This window comes from Eurosta solidaginis, chromosome 1, assembly GCF_040869045.1.
Source record: "Eurosta solidaginis isolate ZX-2024a chromosome 1, ASM4086904v1, whole genome shotgun sequence".
NCBI lineage: Eukaryota > Metazoa > Arthropoda > Insecta > Diptera > Tephritidae > Eurosta > Eurosta solidaginis.
Genome location: NC_090319.1, coordinates 108,918,086 through 108,937,165, shown reverse-complemented (window position 1 = coordinate 108,937,165; position 19,080 = coordinate 108,918,086). Strand labels below are relative to the sequence as shown.

Below are 19,080 nucleotides of genomic sequence, written 5' to 3'. Positions count from 1 at the left end.
TTAAAATTTATATGGACTGGTAAGCGTCAAACTTTAAACACACCTCTGAAATTGCTGTGCATAAAATTAGTACTACTAAATTTCAATACGAATTAAGCTCAGATATTACTGAAATATGTATCAATGTTTCATCTCTACACTAATTCTATATATAACCTCTTAAAATGGTGCATGTCCACAATTCATCGCAACTGAATCAGGTATATGTTCTACACTATGGCCATCAGAGGGTTGTGTCTCCGCTTTTCGGTACAACCTGTGCTGTAGCTAGTTGTTTAACCACTGCCGCTAGATGGGTCTCCTAGGCATTATCTAAGCGAAGACAGGCGTTTTTTTACGCGCAAACGTAAACGTATACGCATGTAAAAATACACGGCTAATTTCAGAGGTGTATTTAAAGTTTGACGCTTAGCAGTCCTTATTACTCATTTCTTTTTAATGAAGTAGTTTTAAGAAACAATTATGAATTTTCTAAATTGTACTATACAATGAATTAGGCTTTTTTGGCCGTAATAAATAAAATAATAATAATAATAATAATATAAAGTTTAAGCGTAAACGTCTATAGATGTAAAAAAAACACAGCTATTTACTCCTGCAGCAAAACTGATGAATATGAGAAAATCCATATGTTGCGGCCATCTGCGTGTTCTTGTAGGGTTCCTACGATTTATAGTTTGTGCTGGCAGCCATGATTCAATCTAGCTGGCAGCTACTTTTGTGGAAACTCACCAACGAATGTCAGATGAGGCACAGCAAAATACTCGCCGGAAACGCGGTTGAAAGATGAAAGTAATTTTGCAGTGAAGCGTTCTTTCATAAAAATTATCTGAAAATTTATTTTTGAATAAAATTTTAATTGATTTCGTAGAGAAATTTACCAATACCCATTGCGTAAACTGTGTACAAATAAGTGCACGCAAGTTGATTCGAAAATAAATGGCAAAGTAAGTTTCCATTTTTTTTATAGCTCGATTAGCAAGTAGAATATATTTTTGCATGTTGAGTTGAGTATACATACACTTGATAGGCCGCAATGTAAAATGTATTTTAAGGGAGTAAAAGCAAAGCTTATCTGTAAAAGTCTAGAACAGCTGTCAAGTGGTAATAAACGTCCAAAAATATCGGGAAATATGTCGAACGACGCCATTTGGACTCGGCACGGTAAAAATATCGAAAGATTTTTGGACGCGTATTATGCTGTCGTATAGATTTACCCACTGCACTACGAATACGAAAGCGGAATTTGATACATATTATTTCTGTCAGGAGAAATTAAACATTCTGGAAGCCCGTCACCCCTTTGCCCATGGATAACGGTTGCACTAAGCTCTATGTTACTTGACGTGCACGCATACTCCTGCTTAATTGAATAACATGATGTGTTCACTTTCAATTTAATGATGTGGTATGTCTGATGGAAAAAAAGATCAGTCGCTGTTTCATAATCGACGCGTCCTTGCTTTAAGAGAAAAAGGAAGTTGTAGATATAAAGACATTATCCGAAGTTTTTGTGGAGTGTTTAAGTATTGTTGCAGTTGTAGCAGTGCTTCGCCGCCTCCAATAGGTCTTACCAACCACAAATTGTCATCAATGTCCTCTAACGGGAGTCCGAGGAAACTTGCTGTATCAACAGGGGTGGAGCCAGCGGGTTAAGGGATCAGGATCTACCCGCGGTAGGTATGCCTCTCGTTAGAGGCGACTAAAATACCAGATTCAAAGGGCTGTGTAGCCAGCGGTTACCAGCGCAATATATAGCTTCTCCAAACCCAATTGTCAACCTCACCTTGGCCTTTTCCATTTTTCGGGAATGACAAAGGTGGAAAGACAGGTTGAAGACATGTGCTAAATATTTAAAACCTCATTTCCTAGGCTTTTAAGCATCGGCATGGCTATGCCCTCAGGGCTCACCGCTTTAGATGGTTTAGCTTGACCGATGGCATCCTCAACCTCTTTGGCGGTGATGTAATTGGTGACGCGCTGAATTTATGTTTATGTGCGTGTCTGTTGGCCTTCCGTTTAGCTTTGTCAACCGTAGAATGCATTATATATTGTCGGCAAAAGGAGCTCGCGCATTTTTTTGCATCCGACTTTATCAACAAAGGCGACGGAAATTTTGTCGTTGTGCTTAGACGGATTCGATAAGGACTTTACGGTGGAGCAAAGCTTACCCACACCGGCAGAGAGGTTACAACTTCTTAGATGATCCTCCCATTTCGCCCGCTGGTGTTCAAAAGTTTATGAAAGTGCGTTTTTCAGAGACGATGAAGTCGGCGGTACGCTCGAGCGAGATGAGTATTGGCAGGTGGTTTGTAGCGATAAGGTTGCTCCCCGAAGGCTTTGGGGAGAGTTATCGATGTGATGGTCCTTTGCCGGATACAGATCCGGTACGCTCCGGTAACACAGCATCATTAAAGTGCTAGCCCGACCATCTTGGGAACGATTTGTGGCCACGTTAAACCTTCAGGCCATCCCTCCCTCCCCACCCCAAGTTCCTTGAGGAGCTTGGGGTCGCCAGAGCTTCGTCTGTTAGTGAAACAGGATTCGCCGCGGATAGGTGAGGTTGACAATTGGGTTTGGAGAAGCTATATATTGCGCAGGCAACCTGAAGGGTTGCGCTACACAGCCCCTTGAATCTGGCATTTTAGTCGCCTCTTACGACAGGCATACCTACCGCGGGTATATTCTCACCCCCTAACCCGCTGGGGGGATTGGCAGGTGGTCGGATGTCCATGTTACCATCGGCTGCCAGTTGACGCAGCTTACGAGTCCTGCGCTCACGATTGATATATCTGGCGAACTGTGACAGCTTCCTACCATACGAGTGGGGGCATCTCCGGTTATTGTGCAGAACGTCGTTTCTTCTATTTGATCCGCCATCATCTCACCTCTACTGTCCGCCTGCAAATTTGAATGTTATAGGTCGTGATTGGCATTGAAATCGCCTAAGATAATGTGATTGTCGCCAGTGAGTAACGCACTAATATTAGGGCGGTAACCACTGGGGCAGCAGGCGGCAGAAGGGATGTAGATGTTGATGATTTCTAGGTTTACATCGCCTAACCGGACAGATAAGCCATGACGTTTTAGGACATTGTCCCTATGTTTCCCTGACCTACACGATTGCTGGAGGTAAAGAAGGGGGAAGAAGACGGGGGCGGGGCTGATATACGGCATTGCTGCCCACTGTACTACGGAGATTGTAGTTGTGAGTGAGAGCGGCCGTATGAGCTGGATGCACCATAGGGCCCGACGTTTGGGTGTGACGTTTGATCAGGTTCTACATTTTGGTGAGCACGCAGCCGCAATTGTTCCGAGAATTCAGAGCCGTAACAAAATCCTCAAATCCCTCGCTGGCAGTACTTGGGGAAAAGATGAAGAAACGCTCATGAATACATACAAAGCAATTAGCCAGCCGATTACGTGCTACGCGTCATCCATATGGTCGCCAAGCCTAAAAATCACCTACTGGAAGAAACTACAGGCCTGCCAAAATACTGCTCTCAGAATCGCCCCGGGCTGGCTTCTTATGTCCCCAGAACACCATCTGCATAATGAGGCGAGAATACTCCCCATCAGGGAGAGAAATGAGATGCTGACCAAACAGTTCCTGTTGAATACTCAGAAACCTGGGCATCCCAACAGACATCTGATTGATGAACCAGCACCGCCTAGCGGCTTAAGGAGTCATCTCCGTAAGCATTTTGAGGAAATACGGCACCTGAGAACCCAGCCGTATGAAGTGAAACACAATTGGGTCCTTGGTGAACTCCATAAACAGGCGTCGGACCTTTATGCCGGGAATTGCCCGGTGAATCCACTACTTAACGAAAATTATCAAAAACTCGCGGAAGAGGAACGCATACTCCCCAGGGAAACACGTATCACTCTTGCTCAACTTCGTTCTGGATACTGTAACAGGTTAAACTCTTACCTATCCAGAATCAACCCCGACATACAAAATGTATGCCCCGCTTGCAATGTGTCCCCACATGACACCAACCATCTCTTCAATTGTAATGTGGAACCAACGCCTCTAACACCCCTTTCCTTATGGTCCACCCCTATTGAAACGGCAAGTTTCCTTGGACTCCCGTTAGAGGATATTGATGACAATTTGTGATCGGTCGCGGCTATTAGGTGGGGCGAGCATTGCTACAACAATAACAACAGCAGCTGGGGGAACTATTAGTGGCTTGCTGAGCAGCGGAGCTGCTGGAATGTAGGGGGGGGGGGGGGGGGCTAAGGCGCGGACTACGGGACGCCCTTGGGCGTGAACAGCAGGGAGCCACAAAAGAGTAATAGGAATTGCGGGGATGTCTGCTTTTATGGTTTAGCCCTGAACTGACAAGAGTATGACCGTCCTAAAAAGATTCTTTTCCGGTAAACTCAGCAAAACCATTTCTAAGGTCCGTGGTCAGGAGACGGACCCGGATTGGGTTCGATACCTGTCCGGGAGAGTATGGAGCAGTCCCCGCTGCGAGGAGCTGTTGGAGGGATGACAATTTGTGGGAAGGACATACCGAATTAAATGGAGTTTCACTGAAATGACAGTCCTTGGTCGGGGAAATCCCGAGTCGCTCCGGTACATAGATCCAACTGCTTTGGGAAGCGTGTTTTAGGTGTTGATGGTCTCTAGCCGGATATAGATCCGGGACGTTCCGGTAACGAGCACCATATGCTTTACTATCTCAGGAACGATTTCATATGACCACATTGAACTTTGTAGGTTATCCCGTATCCCTCCCGCACCCCCTAGTTCCATTATAAACTTGAGGTCGCCCGAGCTTCGGCTGCTAAATATGTACCTTAGTGGTGCTTGTTACTGAACGTACCGTATCTATATCCGGAAAATGACCATTAACATCGATAACACTCCCCGAAACCTTCGGAGAGTGTCCTTATCGCTACAGCACAACAGGTATACCTTCCGCGGATATATCTTAAGACTAACCTGGTCGGGAACTTGTGGTGACTTTGTTTATTTAGCGGACGAGGCTCTGGCGACCCCAAGCTCTTCATGGAACTAGGGGGTAGGAGGAAGTTATGCCTAGAAGGTTCTATGTAATAATATTTAATCGTTCCCGAGATTGTCCGGCTAGTACCTTAATGATGCTTGTTACCGAAACGTACCGGATCTATATCCGGGGAAGGATCATCAGCATCGATTGATCCCTTCAAAACCTTCGGAAAGTGTTCTTATCACTACAAAAACAACAACCTCAGCTTCAATGATGCTAGGACATGACAAAATTTTGCGTCGTTCAAAAGATATTAACGAAAAAACCGAAAACCTACCACAAAATTACAACAAACACATAAAAAGTTTTTTTGCAAATATCTGTTCACAGAAGCAAAATTTGTAACTTCCGTTTTCGGAGTAGCAGTTCTTGGCCCAAAACACATCTTAATCGTGTCATGCTGTCGTAAAGAATTATCAAGTAAGGTATTATCGCTGTATTAATTATTCCACCGTGCAACTGATCAAAACTTTGTTTACATCAAGAACATGATGCAATAAAACCAGCCAGGTGAAGTCAGTATGGCAACAACAAAAATGTGATGGCCCTCACAATTCGATCATGAGACACCTTAGTAATGTAATATGCGAAAAAAAAGCCAAACTCCATATGTCTCCTCATTGGAAATGGGAACATGTAAGAAAAGAGAAATGAAAACAGAGGAAATGGGAAGAAAATGTAGAGGAAGTGGGGAAAAGTAAAGAGAACAAGAGGAGGAATATGGAAAGTGAGAGTAATGGCCGGTTTTTCAGTTCGAGTTCAAACTACAGTCAAAGTTGACTAGAGTTTAACCCTGCCACTTCGGCCGTTTAAGCTAAGATGAGCAGGAAAATTTTATTTTATCGAACAAAGTGGCAAGGTTAAACTCTAGTCAACTTTAGCTGAAGTTTAAACTCGCACTAAAAAACGACCATAAAAGTAACAATAAAATGGTTTGAGGCAGTCGGTTGTATGTACCGGAGCGACTCGGAATTTTTCCCGACCAAGGACTGTCATTTCAGTGTAACCCCGTTTAATTTGTTGCGTCCTCCCAGCAGCTCCTTGCAGCGGGACTGCTCCATATTCTCTTGCTCCGGGAAGGTATCGAACCCAATCCGGGTCCGTCTCCTGACCCCGGTCCTGAGAAATGGTTTTGCTGCATCTGCCGGAAAAGAATCTTTTTAAGGCGGTCATACGACGGGCACCGTGGTGTGATGTTAGCGTGCTCCGCCTACCACACCGTATGCCCTGGGTTCACACCCCGGGCAAAGCAACATCAAAATTTTAGAAATAAGGTTTTTCAATTAGAAGAAAATTTTTCTAAGCGGGGTCGCCCCTCGGCAGTGTTTGGCAAGCGCTCCGGGTGTATTTCTGCCATGAAAAGCTCTCAGTTAAAACTCATCTGCCTTGCAGATGCCGTTCGGAGTCGGCATAAAACATGTAGGTCCCGTCCGGCCAATTTGTAGGGAAAAATCAAGAGGAGCACAACGCAAATTGGAAGAGAAGCTCGGCCTTAGATCACTTCGGAGGTTATCGCGCCTTACATTTTTTTCCCGTAGTCCGCGCCTTAGTTACTCTTATTACTATACGTATGCTTAATAAAAATTAGCAAAATCGGAGAACGACCACGCCCACTTTAAAAAAAAATTTTAAGTCAAATTTTAACAAAAAATTTAATATCTTTACAGTATATAAGTAAATTATGTCAACATTCAACTCCAGTAATGATATGGTGCAACAAAATACAAAAATAAAAGAAAATTTAAAAATGGGCCTGGCTCCGCCCTTTTTCATTTAATTTGTCTAGGATACTTTTAATGCCGTAAGTCGAACAAAAATTTACCAATCGTTTTGAAATTTGGTAGGGGCTTAGATTCTAGGACGATAACTTATTTCTGTGAAAAGGGCAAAATCGGTTGAAGCCACGCCCAGTTTTTATACACAATCGACTGTATGTCCTTCCGCTCGGCCGTTAACACGATAACTTGAGCAAAAATCGATATATCTTTACTAAACTCAGTTCACGTACTTATCTGAACTCACTTTGCATTGGTATAAAAAATGGACGAAATCCGACTATGACCACGCCCACTTTTTCGATATCGAAAGTTACGAAAAATTAAAAAAATGCCATAATTCTATACCAAATACGAAAAAAAGGATGAAACATGGTAATTGGATTGGTTTATTGACGCAAAATATAACTTCAGAAAAAAACTTTGTAAAATGGGTGTGACACCTACCATATTAAGTAGACGAAAATGAAAAAGTTCTGCAGGGCGAAATAAAAAACCATTGAAATATTGGCAGGAGTACTGTTCGTGGTATTACATATATAAATAAACTAGAAAACCCGTCAGACGTTGTTCTGCCCTAAATTTAATCTATCTGCATACATTTTAATACGTTTTTTCCGTCTAACTCTGCCCTCCCCCCTCTTCACTTTTTCTTTATCCTTTTATTCACTCCACCCTCCATCTTTTTTGTTTCATCTATCTCTATCTTCGTCTCACTCTATCTCTTCTCTATCTAGTCTCCTTCTCTTTCCCACTTTTCCCTTCTCTCAAGTTTTTCCCACTCTTCTTAATCCCTTATTGCCAGTCCCAGAGGGTGGTATGCATTTTGTTCCAGTCCCATTCCGAGTCCCAGTCCCACTCCGAGTCTCAGTCCCAGTCCTAGTCCTAATACCATTCCCAGCCCGTCTCTGGCCTACTTCCCGGAAAAAATGATCGTAAATACAAATTTGGGTATTATTATGTGGGTATTATTAATTCATGTCTTTATTTCGGCTTCGCAAGCATATTTATCAGTTTTGCCAGGTTGGTGCGACTAAATCGAATATCACAATGAAAATTACTTTAAAGCTCTCAGCAACAGCTTTCATTTGATATCCATATTACACACACATTCTAGGGGTATCCGGGTCCACGTTTTAGCCTATATCTCGAGACCCTAGTCACCAAGCGGTATAAAACTTACCCCGTATCAAAGTACTCATAAACAGCTTCCATTTGATACCCATATTGTACAAACATATCCCAAGATTACCCAGGTCCACGTTTTGATCTCAAGACCCTAGCCAGAATGGGATAAAAAGTATCCTATGTCTGTCTCCTGGCTCTAAGCTACCCCTCCACCAATTTTCACATTAGAGACTTCAAAAATAACAGTATTTCTCCACTATTTAATGGACGTTATTATATATACAAATCTTCCTCTTCAATCACTCTATCTATTAAAAAACAAGCGCATCAAAATCCGTTGCGTAGTTTTAAAGGTGTAAGGCCAAATTAAACTTCCTTAACCCTAACGCCATAGTAATAACCATATCCATATCCATCTCCAATGTGTTCGATTAATGGTGCCTTAACCTAAAAATCGTAAAAATTTCATAAAAATGAAGAAAACGCAAAAAATTACAAACATATTCCATTAAAAATAAGTCTCTTAGTCAAAACGTATCCAAAACAATAAATAAAATATACAAAAAGTTAATAAATTCGCCAACTCAAATATTTTTAGGTTATGGATATGGCGAGAAACCAAAAACCAATTGGTTGGCGTTAGCGTTATGGTATGGCACCATTAATCGATTACATTGATTTTCATAAGGTAGGTTCGATCAGCTGTTTTATCTGGTTATGGTTTTATGGTTATAAGTCGCCATTAATTGGCCTTTTAAGCATTCAAAGGGACATAGGGACAGAAAAAGCGACTTTGTTTTATACTATGTACTGATAGTGATAGTGATAGTTATACATGCAAAAATACCAAAAAATTAAACTTTTGTTTAAGAATTTTAAGGAAATGTTCAATATTTTTAACGAAAGAGTATTTTTCAACAGATGTATGCATTCTTAACCATTTATGTTGCATTAACTTGGCAACAACGCATAAATATGTCAAGCTGATATGATATGAAAATACATACATACATCCATACATATAAATGTACTCCGGAAGTTAAATAACGCAGAGAATTCTATGTATGTACGTATGTGTCGCATCATGCCTCACTCAAAAGCAATTTGCTCGCACAGTTGACACGGATTTTTTGGTAAAAATGTTACTTTTGTTTAAACAATTTGGCTGATATAAGAAAGGAATCAAGTTTTTTTTTTGATGCAGAACGAAGGTAAATATTTCAAAGTTTTACTGAAAAATAGAACTTTTCAAATCCATCCTTCCGTTTATGAGTTATAGCTGTTTAAACAAAAATTTTATGATTTTTTACTACATTTTGGCAATTTGCCACGCCCTTATAATATACATATATCTTCAAATTATATTAACTGTACCATCTCACGTAGCTAAGCTTTCAAATGCAAAAAACCGTTTTAAAATCGGAGTATTCTGTGTGAAGTTATGTGCATACATGTCATTTAGCGACTTTATTTTATTAGATTTATAGATTAGCGGCATCCAGCAGATGAAGTTCTGGGTCACCATGGTCCACATTTTGGTCGATATCTGGAAAACGCCTTCACATATACCACTACCACCACTCCCTTTTAAAACCCTCATTAATACCTTTAATTTGATACCCATATCGTACAAACACATTCTAGAGTCACCCCTGGTCCACCTTTACGGCGATATCTCGAAAAGGCGTCCACCTATAGAACTAAGGCCCACTCCCTTTTAAAGTACTCATTAACATCTTTCATTTGATACCCATATCGTACAAACAAAGTCTAGAGTCACCCCTGGTCCACCTTTATGGCGATATTTCGAAAAGGCGTCCACCTATAGAACTAAGGCCGACGCCCTTTTAAAATACTCATTAACACCTTTCATTTGATACCCATATCGTACAAACAAATTCTAGAGTCACCCCTGGTCCACCTTTATGGCGATATCTCGAAAAGGCGTCCACCTATAGAACTAAGGCCCACTCCCTTTTAAAGTACTCATTAACACCTTTCATTTGATTCCCATATCGTACAAACACATTCTAGAGTCACCCCTGGTCCACCTTATGGATTGGAGCAATTTTTTTTATGCGTACTAAGTATAAGGCCTTGTAAGCATATCCACTTTCTTCTATGTAGAGCTTGCCAAGAGAGTACTTGGCTTTTGCCTACTCAGTCCAAATTAGCATTTCTTTGTTGGTGAGAGTGACTCTTCGTCGGATTTTTAGGCTGTTATTCTTGTTTGTGTTTGCTAGATAATACAAGAAATTCTTGTTGACTTCTATGAACTTGGTAAAGAAAATGATTTGCCCTCCGGGTGTTTTACATTAATCTGGAATTATTTTCACTCAAATTAATCTTCACTTCTACACTAAATAAACTGTTTCACCTTTTTTTTCTCCAATGAACCCGCACCAATGCTGATGTTTAGTGGCAAAAGTTTTCTCTTTTGTATGTATGCCGTGAAGAAAAGGGTTATTTTGCTTAATTTTATACTGCCAAATGCGGAAAAAACATATCTCTCAGATGGTGTTTTCACAGGACAACAGTCCAAAACATACTTCTAAGTTTGTATATGAGTGGTCCAGAAATGGAAATATGGCATGTATGCAATGGCCAAGTGAATTAACTGACCTCAACCCAAACACAAGCATCATTTTAGTTTCAAAGCAAGGAGCAAGTTTGACAGAAGATAAAGGAGTGGAATATGACAGCACTCCATTAGAAAAAATTATTCCCAAAAATTATTCATATCCATTCCCAATTAAATAGGTAAAAGTTCCTATCATGCCTATCAAAACTAGCTGTCAAAAAGCGCAGATACCGACTCAAAACGCTTATAATTCAAAATAAAACAACATCCGGCCGAACCGGATGTCACGGACAGACCGTTAACATTCAAAAATTTTAATTCAAATTCAAAAAAAAAATAACGCAAAAAAATACCGAACCGGAAGCGACCGGTTACCACTCTGAAAATCAAATAATAAAAAAAAGCTGAAAAATTAAAATAAAGAAGATAAGGGCCGAATATATATAGGGGGCGCCGCTGGTGTTGTTGCGACGCCCGGTGCTTAACCCACCCTCAAAATCCATGGCCACCGACGCACCTAAAATTGCGGTGGCCCCTTACCTGGTAACCCTACGTGCCTTCTAAATAAATGGCGACGCCAGCATTCCCATATTATTTACTAGTTTATTCAAATTTCATTTTTACTAACGTACATATGTATGCTATAAAAGAAATATTTAAAGCTATACCTATATTTATGTCACCCCCTTTTTCTTGACAAGGGTTATAAGCGCTTGGTGTGAAAAAAAAAATTGTAAGTAAATGTGCTTATGAATTGTAGATATATTACATACAAAGTAAAAATTTGGTTAAATGCCCGTTTTCGTTTCATTCACAATCCTATTCTAGGGCTATACAGTTTGGATACAAATTCCGATAATTGGGCCCCTTACAAAATTAATATGTTGTTGTAGTAGAACTTATTTTTGAGTTTTACAAAATATCAATTCGGTATAACGCATAGTATAATGACACTAATATGTAATATGTACTAAGAAAATTTGTTATAAACGCAATTAAGATTAAATTTGGGGTAAATCATGCTCCTCGAAGAAATTGTTTCACATATTTAAGTAAAACTTAACTTTTAAATTTATAGGAAAATTAACGGAACCGTTTTACATGTTCAGGTAAAACGGGTACTTTTAAATTCATAGAAAAATTAACGAAATCGTTTACATGTTCAGGTAAAACGCGAACTGTTTTGCATTTACCAGTCAGTGCTGGTATTGTTTTGTTTTTTTTTGTTTTCTCTTGCTTCTAAGTTAATTAAACCTATCTACTTAACTTTACGTTGTCGCAATTGGGATGGCCGCAGGCCTATGTTCGCTGCCCTGTGGTTGTTATTGTACCTGGTATTGTTGTAGTCCGTGCGGTCGTAGCTGATACGGTTGCGCTAGCATTGTTATAGCCGGTATAGTCGTAGCTGATAAGGATGCGGCTAGTATTGTTGTAGCAGTTATGGTCGTAGCTGATAGGGTTGCGCTAGCATTGTCATAGCCGGTATAGTCGTAGCTGATAAGGATGCGGGTAGTTTTGTTTTAGCCGTTATGGTCGTAGCTGATAGGGTTGCGGCTAATATTGTTGTCGGTGGTGCCCGTGATAATAGTAGGCGCTGTTGGTAGTGGTTGGCGCTTTGGGTCGAGGTAACCGAGTGAACCGGGTGGCGATAAAGCTTCGTGCTACCCTTTACGAGCCGGATGACTTGGCTCTTTGACGTTGATTGTATTACGCGGCAGCGTACTGCTGGCCCTGGAGGCAGAGGTGGTGTCGGACGCTTTTCCGCAGATGGTAGGGTTCTTCGTAAACGTCGAGGAAGGGGTTTATCTCACTAGGTGTGACTGCGAACGCCGACCTACTTCATCTGGATATTGTGTCCACGCAACACAACCGGTGCAAGGTTTATTACCACCCAAAATAGACGCGTAGAAACGAGATTTGTCGGAAAGAACGGTTTCGGTGCTTTGCGCTATCGACTCTTTCCTAGTTTCTGGACAATCACCTGCTTACGCGCACAGCCGGCGAGGATGTGTTGTGATTAGTTGAGTATCGTTGGGGATGCGCAGTGAGCAATAAGGTTACCAAAGCAGTATAGTTGAATATCGTTGGGGATGCGAAGTGAGCAATAAGGTTACTAAAGCAGTATATTAGCGGAACTTGACGCCTTTGCTGCTGAATTTATGCCCCTAGATGTTATATGTCCCGTTTGTATAATTGTAGGGTCGCAAAAATTTCGCTCACGCAATTTTTCACCTATCCTCTTTTCTTTTTTGCCGGGAACTCGTGGCAATTTTGCTAGTGATCGCCCGTCTGTCTTTTTCCTTGTTTTTCGATACTTTTTATCGCAACTTTCGCCACATCACTAGGTGTGTTCGCGCGGACACGCTCCCAAGTGGATCGTCGCCGTAGACCGTAGCAGCAGACCGTAACACACCTGCTTCGCTTTGAAGACCTGACGATGAAGCGAACAGGAAACCGGATCATCTGTGGGAAGCCACTTCCAGGGATCTCCGACGACAAGCAACGTGGGCACGACTCACCCCTGAGATAAGAATCTCAAAGTCCTACTACGAAGCTAGCCGGGCAACATAGGTCCATCAAAAAAAAAAACTAAGTCAAGTTGGGAATTAATTCTGTTTCCTAGCTCAAAAGGGCTTTGCGGCAATTAGACATTTGTTATGGAGAACTCGTCAAAACTCCGAAAGATGATTTCTAGTGGGTATCGCTCCCACAGGAATGCAAAACAAAAAAAAAAAGGTGTAGACATTTTGATCTGGAGAACTCGTCCAAACTCCGAAAGGCTAGTCCCACCTAAGCGTGGACTGCCAGGGTGTTCAGGTCCTCGGTGAGTACGCGCGTGAACGTCCTATGAGGTCAGTGCTCGGGGAGAATACTGGGCGAGATGTCCCCGACCGCCAAAACGCTCAGACAAAAAAAGAGGTCCAATTGGTAGAGAAAAAAAATTCAAGTTGTAATTTGGCAAAGAAACGTTCTTTCTGGTTCATTGCGGACGAATGTCTGAAGCGTGAAAGCGACCTATAAATTTCCCGTTTAGGTCTTCGAGATCATACAGTGCATTGCCTATTTTTCGAAGCACGCGACACTTCAGGTATTTTGGTAGGAATTTGGCGTTAATGCCCTGTTTGAAGTTACTTAAGGCAAAGTTTCTCCGAAAACTTCCTGACCTTCCTTATAGTTGACTTGTCTAGAGCGCTTGTTATAGGTGGTTACTCCCCTATCCTTGGCCTGATCTAAATTTCTACGGATCTGCTCACGAATATTAGTCAACTTGTCAGCTCGGCTTACTACCGTAACCTGGTCTTCCCGAAGGCTGCCGAGTTTCCCTAAAATGTTGTACGTTGAGGCATGTTGGACCATATTTTGGCCATATAATGCAAAGTATGGAGAACACTGAATCGCCGTATGAAAATCACTTTTCAAAACTGATAAAATCTCGGGTATATGCTTATCCCAATCGGTATGGTCAGGTTTATCTTTCAGGAAAATCCTAATCTTCGACACAATTTCTCTATTAACGCGCTCGGATGCGTTCGCTTGAGGAGAATATAACCCCGTCCTCACGTGCGTCACCCCGTAATTTGCAAAAAATTAGTTCATTTCCTTCGAGATAAACTGTTTACCATTGTCACTGTGAATAAACTCAGGGACCCCTACAGCCGGAAAAATTTCTGAAGCGAAGTAATTTATAACGTTTACAGTGGTGGCTCTCTGCATGGGCTTTAGCCAAACGTATTTTGAAAAATGGTCTAGTACTATGAAAAGAAATTGATTTCGCCGCTTAGATCTCGGATACGGCCCTAGGAAATCGCAATATAATCGCTGAAATGGCCTCTCGGATGCAAAGGTATTCTCTATAGGCGGTCTCGACTGCTGATTAGTAGGTTTGACTGATTTGCAAGTATCACAACGCTGGACGTAGTCCCTGACGTCCTTAGCCTGTTGCGGCCAGAAGTACTTCTGCCTAACACGTTCTAAGGTTTTCTGCCACCCGCCATGGTAACTCCGGTTAGCGTCATGTGCTAATCTCACTGCTTCTTCAGTCAACCCTTTCGGCAACCATAATCGCCACAGCGAGTCTTCTTCCCCTTCCACCCCCTTACGAAATTTAACTCGTTTGAAAATTACCCCGTCCACCACTCGTAAATCCGGAAGCGATTCCTCGTTTTCGGTGACGGTCCGAATCAAGTCTAAATATTCGTTGCTGCTAAATTCGGGAGAGACTAAATCTATTTCCCCGGGTGTGGTAGTGAAAGTCAACTCATCGGCATCAAACCGCGACAGCGCATCTGGTACTACATTCATGGTGCCCTTACGATGTTCCATTTTAAAGTCGTATCTTTGCAGTAAGAGCGACCACCTCGCCAACCTCCCGCTCAAGTCCTTTTGTGTCATTAACCACTTGAGACTGGAGTGGTCCGTGATGATACGAAACGGTAATCCCTCAACGGAAACGCTTCAGGCTGATTATGGCGGCGAGACATTCCAGCTCGCTTACCGTGCAATTGCGTTGAGCATTATTCAGTTTTTTCGACACAAACGCGATCGGATGCTCAGCGCCCTCGTCATCGACCTGGAACAACACTCCGCCAACACCTATTTTGGAAGCGTCGCATTGTATTACGAATTCCCTTGAAAAGTCTGGTTGGGCCAAGACAGGGGCGGAACTCAAAGCTACTTTTAGCTTTTCGAAGGCCTCTATAGCTTCAGAGGTAAGCTTGAACGGGCATGCTGACTTACGGAGACAGTCGGTCAAGGGACCTGCCAAGTCAGCAAAATTGGTAATAAACGCCCTGTACCAATTCGCCATGCCCACAAACCTACGCACTTGCCGAGGGGATTTAGGGATCGGGAAGTTTTGCATTGCTTCTATTTTTCCCGGATCCACTTTCAGACACCCGCTGCCTATCAAGTACCCTAAGTAGCGTATTTCCTTCTGACAAAATTTACTTTTTTCCACGTTTATTGTCAGCCCTGCGTCTCTCAAACATTGGGCCACTTCCGCTAGCAATTTCAGGTGATCCTCAAAATTAGTGCTACATACCATCAGATCGTCCAGGTAGACAAAGACGTTCTCTCGCAGACGCGAAGGGATTGCCTTGTCCATCAGCCTCCTCGGAACTGCGAATGCTGTTTTTTCCTTAGAGGACTCTGTCAATTTGACCTGGAAGAACGCGTCCTTCAGATCAATGCCACTAATAAAATGCGTATCTTTCAGTCTGCTCAATAAGCCGTTGATATGAGGCAGGGGGTACGAGTCTTTCTTAGTCACCGCGTTGACCTTCCTGGAATCTATGCACAGCCTAACTTTACCTGGTTTCCGGACCAGTACTACAGGACTACACCACGGGGAGTTTGATTCTTCTATAACTCCTAATTCGAGTAACCTGTCTAGTTCGCTAAAAGCTTCGGCTTGCCTCGGTGGCGAAAGAGGGAAATGTTTGCTTTTTATGGGAATGGCATCACCGGTGTCGATGTGATGCTCCACTAATTTAGTTTGGCCTGGGCCTAACTTCTCGTACGAAGGAAACGTCTCGATGACCTTTCGCAATTCTAATTTCCGGTCTGGTGACAATTCATGGAGGTTAAATTCCTCTTCCTTTTCAAGTCGAATCTCTATGCACTCTACGCTTGGGAATATTTCGGGAGCTAACGCAAATGCTCTATAAAAATCTACCCCGAAATACGCTTCTTGGAGCAATGAGGGAACAAGGTAAAAACGAATAACCTTTGTGATATTTTTGAAGGTGACTGGTAGGGATACTGAGCCTAAAATTTTTTGCTTGTTGCCGCCCGCGGTATATACGAACGCATGTAAGGGCTGATAATCGAAGCCGTTATCCTCTAGGAATTCTAATCCATTTTTCCCTAAGATGGAGACGTTGGCTCCCGAGTCCAACAACCCTACAAGAAAACTATCCTTAATTTTAGCCTTTACGAGAGGCCTTTCCTCCTCTGTAAGCGTTAACGTGGTGGCTTGCAGCAGTCTACGCTCCTGTACTCTCCTGTGGTATCTCTTCCTACACTTCAAAATATTGTCCGACACCGGGTATTGTTCAAAAATGGAATGTCTTATTTGTTCGTACCTATGTTCCGTTTCTTCAGGGTTTGGTGAAAAATGCGTTTGGCCTGCGACATCCCTATGCTGGCGTCGCAGAATCTTGATACGCTCGCCCATCGCGGATGAGGACGTTTGACTCTCGGATTCGGAACTATTCGAATTGTCCGTACTGTCAGGGTAAGGTATTACCACGTTTGGGTGTTCCTTTGCCAGGGTACTACTGCACCTCGGAAGCTCACCACCTCCATGCAGAGATTCACCCTCTGGTTCAGTGCACGGGACGACGCCTCGAGCACTGGCTGGTGTGGGAGCTATGAAGCCGAACGAGTTTCCTCCGCCTTCTCGCTCGGGTACTGGTTTCCCTGCCTGCGACGGTCCCTAGGGCATTTAGGAGTAAATACACCCTTATACCCACATTTAAAACAAAAAGGATTTTTAATGGGTTCCTCACAATATATATAGGAGTGGCCCATTGCCTGGCAATTCCAGCATTGGATTCCCGAATAGTCCAGTCTCCTGTTGCGTCGATATTCCAGCGCCTCTATTTGTGGATCCATTTCGCCGTCCTCGCTTTCCCTCCTCATGTCTGGGGTTGTCGCGCGTGCTTCGTTTACATGCCGTCCTGGGTAAGTGGCTCCCAACAGCTTGCTTTCTTTCAGCACTTGTTCACCTCTGCGTGCTACATCGCGTAGATCATGAAGGGTCCTTACATCTGCGTTAAAAAGCATCAGCTTAAGGCTACTGTTGACTTTTCTTTTTATTATGTCAATCAGTAGAAGCTCCGACATGGGTTCTCTTAAGCGCGCGTTCAAGGAGATTATGTCCGTGTGGAACACGTCATAGCACTCACTTGCTTTCTGCTTGCACATGGAGATCTCCGTCATGATCTCGTGGTCAGTTTTCAAAGTGCCAAACTCTCTTTTTAATGAGTAGCACAAAAAGGCCAGTACCATTCTTCGGCCCGCCCGGAAAGAAACATGTGGAAACTAGCCATTATTTATTCGTCCGTGCATTGTGTGCGCTCACACAAGGTGTTCAGTTTAAAAAGGAAATCGGCTACGCTCCCAGTGCCGTCGAACGAGATTTTCCACTCCTGCGGTTTACTGCTATGCTGCTTGGAGTCGGGTACATTGGTGGTACTACCGTTGGCAATGGGTTACGGTCCATCCTACTTCCGTTCCTGTTTTGCTGGTTTGATTGCTGCGCGGATTCGAGAGCGGCGTTGAGCTGGTCCATATTGGTTCTAATTGACCCCATCTCTCTCCGCATTTCCTCTTGCAAAGCCTGGAACAGCTGGTGTAGCACGTCCACCCACGAGCCTCCACGAGTAGCTTCGTTCTGCATCCCTGGAGTATTCGTCCGGTCACTTGCAGCTTCTCTTATATTTCCCATTCCATAATTAGGTGGTAAAGCACCAGCTCCATCTGGAGCGTAGGTCGACACATTGGTCATTAGCCCCGAGATATCATGCGCGTTTAATAGGGTCGCGTTCAATTGACTGTTGCTTCCCCGTCTGTCCAATTTTTCGCGAGGGTCAGTCAGTTCCGAGCCCATGTTTGTTCCCGCGGGATCTCCATATGGTCCACCTACTGGGGTGTGCACCACCAAGGGACGCCTGGCCTTGGAGAAAGCCCCCCTATTATTACCGCCCCGGTTCTGGCTCCCCCGAAAGCTTCCCGCACTCCCGAACGGAGTATTTCGGCCCGGTTGGCCGTACGACTGCTCGCGTGACATAGTCCGTAAAAAAAATGTAACTTATGTGGTGGTTTTGATAAAAAAAACTTTTTCCGCGTAATGCAGTTAGGGGTCAAATAAAAATGTATATAAGAAAAATCGCGTGAATAACTGCAGTAAATAAGCGATGTTCGTATCGAAAGACAAAAAAAAAAGCTGAAAGAAAATTAGTAGTTAAGTTAAATATATAGTGCAAGTGATCAATGGGAAGCTGGCATCCCCTCCCCGAAGGCACTCGGGCTACAGGTAAAAAAAAAATTACATAAATTCATTCATACTTGTCCCTAGTGCTCCCAACCGCAATGCGAGGGGGTCTTAAGGCCCCCCTCCTAGACTGGTTGGGGCCACTAGGGTCAGTTCCAGGCACACGCGGGTTGGTCTCAACACGCCCAGCCGCAACGCAGGGGCAGTCTCCAGGGGCTTGCCCCTGGGACTGGTTGGGGGTGTTGAGGCCTCCCGTCCATTCTTACTGGACACCCCTCCTGCCTCCGCCGCAATGGGTGGAGCGGTTTCGAAACCGCTCCCCAGTCTGGTGGGACAGGAAGGAGTGCCACTCTGAATCCCAGCTCAACCCGTCACAGTCCAGGTGGTATTCGAAACTACAACCTGGGACGTGGGATGAGCTGGGGTTCTTTCAACACATATACACACACACTCACTCTAAAAACACAAATTCGGCAGATAAACTAAAAAAACTACTTTACAAAAAAAAAACCCAATTTAGCGGACAAAGTATTTCCAAAGCCGACTAACGGACAACATTCCGGCAAAATAAAAACCCCA

General features: G+C 43.2%; 1 long non-coding RNA gene across 1 annotated transcript in view; it reads left to right on the top strand.

Annotated features, from left to right (window-relative positions):
* The first annotated feature begins 773 nt into the window (after window positions 1-773).
* The window catches only part of LOC137236714 (uncharacterized), a 135,118-nt gene continuing 116,811 nt past the window's right edge, over window positions 774-19,080 (top strand). The window contains exon 1 of the long non-coding RNA XR_010948595.1: window positions 774-947. This is a non-coding gene — a long non-coding RNA (uncharacterized lncRNA). The remainder of the gene's footprint in view (window positions 948-19,080) is intronic.